We start from the raw sequence: 6,537 nt of genomic DNA, 5'->3' as shown, positions 1-6,537 counted from the left end.
CACTCCTCTCCCCCTCCCGTCACCCTGTGTGTGTGAGATATATAGATAGAGATGAGAGAAGTTTATCATACTATAATAATATAAATTTCTAATAATAGGTATAAATATTATATATCTCTCTCTCATCTCTCATCGAACAATACCCCCAAAAATAGACCCACCCAAATAAATACATCTCGACGTCTCTGTGTTTCTCTCTGTCTCCTCTCTCACTCTCTCACTCTCTCTCATCTCTATCGCTCAATCACACACACACCCACACACAACACCAATCTAAATTGGCCTCTCTCTCATTAACACCCAAAAACCATATAACCTCTCTCTCTCTGCGCGCGCTCTCTCTCAATGTATAAAACACACTTAACCCATATCTACACAATGATCATCTTAAATTCCTATAACTCATTACACTACTGTATATAGATGTGATATATAGATAAATCCACGCCAATAGAGTGAGTTGCTCTATAGTATAAACCTCATCACACCACCTACAAAAAACTCTTATGCTAATAATCTATATCTTAGATTTTGTCATCATACACGCTCTCGCTTAACTCTTTAATATCACACGTACAAATAGTGAATATATATATTACTAATTCTCTGCTCATTTAACAGATCATCGCTCACACTCCTCACTCCCCACCAAACTAACCAACCCCACTAACTCCCAAACAGAAACATACCCCCCAATGACTCCCTAAAATCATTCCTACACATCACACACCCTATTTCACGCGTCTTGTAATAGATTTAGTTACAAATACAAAAAACACGAGACTACACACGTAATCTAATATCATTTTAGATATTCTCTCTCTCACTGTATAATATATAGATAGATATATATAGATATATATATACATTAACCCAATAACACTCTCGAACCACACAATCCTGACACTCTCCCCTCCCACCTCCTCATTGATCCCTAAACCATACACATTAAAACCTCACAGATCAACAAATCGTATACCTGATAGGAGAGATAGAAAATATACAACAAATGTTAAACCTTATCCCCATATCTCTCTTTGAATTCTTATTTAAGATAATAAAATTATATGAGTTAATTTAGTCTTTGTATTAATTATAATTTTAATTATTAACTAGCCAAATAAACTCATTTAATACTCTCTTGGTAATATAGATATTAAGCTATAGAACAGCTAGATAATATGATGTAAAGTAATATCATTACCAACACCCTATAGTAAATAAATAAAAACCTGTCTAACATAAAACCTAAAAATCCTATAATATTTTACTACTGAAAGTTGTAAAAACAATTATCACTTCACATTACCCATATAGTAGACCACGCTCTCACTATCGCGCTCAGCTCATCGTAACCTAATATCCCCTCTATATTAACCCCCACTCCCCCATACCAAAAACACCACAAAAAAAACCTAACACAACAAAACTCTCAACCCACCCCCACACTCTTCTACACAAATCCCACCCCCAAATACACACAACCAAAAAAATACCAATACATAATTAACTCTCTCTCCAAAATATGTTGTGTCCCTATAAAATCAACACACTCAACCAAACTAAACACAATTCAATAAATCCTAACCCCCTCCCCCCATATATATATACAAATACAAAACCCCCATACCACCCAAAATAAAAATAGTATATCTGTCCCCCCTCCATCACCTACCCTTTACCCATAACCTCGTATGTGTGTGTGTAACCACATCACACTAATTATAGTATAGATATATATATATACCATAGAAAACTCATCTCCTCACCCCCCCCTCTACACCCCCCTTGTCCACTCACCAATTTCTCCTCCCACTCCTCTCCCCCCCCCACCTCTCACTCTCGAGTCTGTGTAACTCTCTCTCTCATCGCTCTCGCATCTCCTACGAGAGTAATTAGTATAGTTAGAAATATTTATTATTGTAAAAATTACTATCTCTAACTAAAGAAGCCTTTTTGAATTTATTATATAATGAACAAATAAATAATAGAGTATACACCGTCATGAGAGACTCTCACTTGTGTCTTCGCATCTACCCCACCCAATCACAAGTGTGTGTATAGATATTGATAGAGATATGTGTGTATGATACTCACACCAAGAGAGAGAGAGATATTTATTCAAATAATGTGTCCATAATCAAGATTTTCACACTCTCTCCACACACATGACATCATACCCTGCCATATCAAACACCCTCCTTGTGTGTGTGTGTAGAAGATATGAGTGACACATACCACTCTTCACAATACTCAGCTCGCTCACCAATAGAGAATATTAAGATATAGAATAGATCTGTGTATCTGTAGATAAATAGCGCTCGCTCGCCGGCACTCACCAAAACACCGCCAAATATAGTACTAATTATCTAGACACACCTAATAATTTTTAATCTTTCTCACTGTAGATGGAATGTCTCATAGATATATATAGTATATACTCACTCGCTTGCATATATAGATATAATATCTACATCTCTCTCACACTTCACCGCTTATCTAAAATCCTCAGTGTAAGATTTAACTTGTTATTTTTTTTAAGTTAATGTAAACTTATTATATATACATTAATAGTTTTTGTGTCTCTTCTAATAATAAATATCCCAAAATTTTCTCTTGAAATCAGTGTGTATATATAGAGATAGTGTGTACATGTAACTACTATCTCAATTATAACCCTCCCCCTCCCCCCACCCTCACTCCAACCCACCACACAGATATAGATATAGTATAGATCACATATACCCAAACTGTGTGTTAGATCTACTGATTTGACTCCTGCTTTATCATATAGCTCGAGCACATCATATTATCCAAACATCCCGCTTCCAACCCAATACTCTCTCATGTTCACCTTACACCATAACCCACTGATATATATATCAATGATATCTCTCATCATAGATATAGTATATATATATAGAGTCAAATCCATCCAATCATACCACCCTAATAATCTCATTATTACATTTGTGCAACTCATATTCAATATTATAATAAAAATTTTTTTTTGTACTTTAACGATCATTAACTAGATAGTAATTCACCCCCTTTCTAACATCCTATCAACAAGAGAGATCGCTCTCAAACACTCAAAATATATAGAGATAGAGATGTCGCCTCTCCCTTCACTCCCTCTCAATATAAACCTTATATTTTAAACTCCTCCTTAAAATATATAATCCCCCACTCCACACTCACTCTCACGCGCTCTCTCGCGCCCTACCCCAACCCCCCCCACTCTAAAATCGCTCTCACGTTGGTAATTTGATATGTGTGTTCTACCAGACATTTGTTCTGTCCATGTTTTATATGAATTTTTTGATTACTCATAATATATATATAGACAATATTTTAGCACACACATATCAAAAACACCTCACTCAAATATAGAGATGTTTCCTAGAGAACCTTGACACTCTCACATCACTACTTCACGCTTTAGAGCTCATATATTCTTAGCTCTCCACACAATACCACCACCCACACACGCTCTCACGCTCTCTCCACTCCCTCCCCACTCCACAGCCCACCCTTTCCCACTCTCTCTCATCAGCTCGCTACTCCGCGCATCTCCCTACCCCTCCACCCCCCATTTCTCGCTCATAGTAGAGAGAACTCTAGCGCTCGCATAGGTGTTATCTCTACTTAATTACGACACTCACACTAACCTTAATGTGTGTCCACGTTCCGCGCTCACAGATTACTGTCGGTATTCGCCTACTACTGTAGTGTGTGTGTGACACCTCTCTCCCGACCCCCCCTCTCCCCTCGCGCTCCCCCATGGGGCCTAGCTGGAGCGAATCTCAATAGATATTTGGGGAATTTGGTTGTCACAGAGGAGAACTAAGTGTGATAGTAACTCTCTTGTCTCCTTTCCCCATAGGTGTCTTAGACTATCCCCCCCGCTCGCCAAGCTACAAAGTAGACTCATTCTATATATGCTTCATTCATCTGTATACCCAGACGATTTTCTTCTGGGCATCGCGTTCTCGCAGTTTGTCGGTCAGATGCAGAGAAGAAGGTATCGCTGCTGGGTATATTCTTCCTTCTTGGGAAGAGATGATGGTGATGTGATAAATGCTGCTCTCGAGCGTCAGATAAGCAGATAACCCACAAAAGGGAGATGAGGTAGGAAATCGATTGGGTTTTGTTAGAGTGATCTCAACTACAGTGACTTATGATGAATCGAAGTTAAGACTGTCAGCACAGTCGCCTGAGTGCTCACCCGCAGCAGATAAGCCCTGTAAGTCCTCATTCATCTACGCACAGCCTAGAACTCTTTCCGCCAATCAACTACATACTACTTCGCCACACTGCCCATACATGCCAGATATTCCAAGATTGAAGATGCAACACGCCCCCGCACACCTTCGCGCCGCGCCACACCCCCCACGTGCTCCGCTCATAACACCACTGGCCAGACCTCACCCCCAGCCCCTGCTACGCCACCGCTCACCTCGTCTCCTTTGGCGCTAATTTATGGGATGCTGCGCTTTATGTATTCATGTATAATACCACATCTAGGCAATGTTACACCGGGTAATTAATTCCGCATCGTGCTTTTGGGCTCTGTTTCCCCTCATCCTCACCCTCTCCACCCTCCTCCTTCAGGCTGCTCCCCAATTGGAAAAAGAGCACACGATCAGCTCGTGCTCCAACGCCAAGCTAGTTGCGCTAACTAGCGGGAGAGCAAAAAACAGCTCATGACAAATTGTTACTTCAGCAGCGACACGACACGAAGACGACGGCGGCGACGATCTTGTACCAACCAACTCTCGGTACAGGGAGGGTGGCTGTGAAAATGCACCCAATACTGGCTAGTGGAATCTTGTTTGGGTTCCCGTGCGGCTGCCAACTGAAACAGTACCGGAACAACAACAATGCTGCAAAAAACAGGTCTTGCGATGTACCCACCTCTAAGGTTGCTCCACGTTCCTTCAAGAGTGTTACAGTTTTCTTCGCCGGAGTGTGATGGATGGTAGGGGAGCGGGGATCACTTATTTTGTGTTAACTATAGTGCTAATTTTCCTATTTTTTTTTAAACTTAATTTTCAAATCTTAATCTAAATAACAGTACTGAATAGTCAACTTTTCAGCACATGTATCAAATATAGTAATATTAGTTTATTTACCGGCATTGCTGAAAATTTTAACTTTCCAGTACTCAAATGGGTGCTGAAAAGTACTGTTTTTGCGATGAAAAGTAGGCCGATTCATCATTAGAGAATGACAGGAAGTAGTTTCACAACGGAATTGCAAAAAATGATGTATTCAATACGTTCAAAACTCGATTTTTTTAACACCTCGTTGGATAAATGTACTCAAGCTGATTTTTTTTTGCAGCTTGTTGTAATAACTACTTTTTTAAATGAAAAGTGTTAATTTAATTTTTTGCAACTTCGTTTCGAAAATAGCTAGTTTTCTGTCATTCTGTCATACAATGATCGACCTATCACCAAAAATAACAATTCTGAAAAGTTCGTTATAGAACTAATTTGAATGCTTAAAAAAGCACTTGTATCGAAAAGCTTTGACACTTTTTTTTTCGGTATTCGAGTTGACCAAACACACGGTATAATTCAGAGAAACAAACATTTCCTATTTAAAAATGTTTTGAAATTGATTTAAAATGTATTCTCCAGCGTTTTAAATCATTTTTGCAATTCCGTCGTGAAACTACTTACTTTTCATGTCATTCTTGAACGACGAAATAGCCTACTTTTCTGTACCAAAAATAACAGAATCGAATAGCAACACTTTTCAAAATAAATGCTGAAAAGTTCTACTTTTCAGCACTGAAATGGGTGCTGAAAAGTTGAACTTTTCAGCACTTGTTTCGAAAAGTAACACTTTTCAACATTGTTTTGATTTAAACGATTTATTGACAAATATATGAAAATTTGACTTAAAATTTCACTCAATGGGTGTTTTTCGGAATTGCAAAAAAAGTTGTATGGAACTCGTTGCAAAACTTGATTTTTTCAGCACTCGTCGTATTTATCCAACTCGGTGAACCTCGTTGGATAAATGTACGACTCGTGCTGAAAAAATCCTCTTTTTGCAACTTGTTGCATAAACTACTATTTTAGCATGTTTGGTTTAAACATCTTTTGAATTTTTAAAAATTTTCGATGGTTAGTATCGCAAAAAGTTTTTTTCAGTTTACAGAACGATGCAAAATGAAGACTCGATTGATATTTGCTTTTTCTTACTAACCAGCTATGTGAGAGAATCATGGCAACGTCCAGCAAACAAAAACTAATAAATGTCAAACACCCTTCAAAGCTTCGTTTCTCAAAGAAAAGTGTCTATGCAAGCCATGAGAAAGTAAAATTATTGACAACTGGAATAGATATTTAAAGCAAATAGAATCCAAGGGATCGTCGAGGAAGAGATTCTTCAAGCAAGAGAAAATATCGAGGAATAAAGACAACCGAAGTATGCAGTTTGAAGGGACTGAGAAATTCATCGGTACATGGAGCAATATTGATATCGAGAAGATCGACAGCCAGAGGGTCGACTGTATTACAAAAA

This window comes from Culex pipiens, chromosome 2 (assembly GCF_016801865.2).
Source record: "Culex pipiens pallens isolate TS chromosome 2, TS_CPP_V2, whole genome shotgun sequence".
Lineage (NCBI taxonomy): Eukaryota > Metazoa > Arthropoda > Insecta > Diptera > Culicidae > Culex > Culex pipiens.
Note: the sequence above shows the minus strand (reverse complement) of the source record.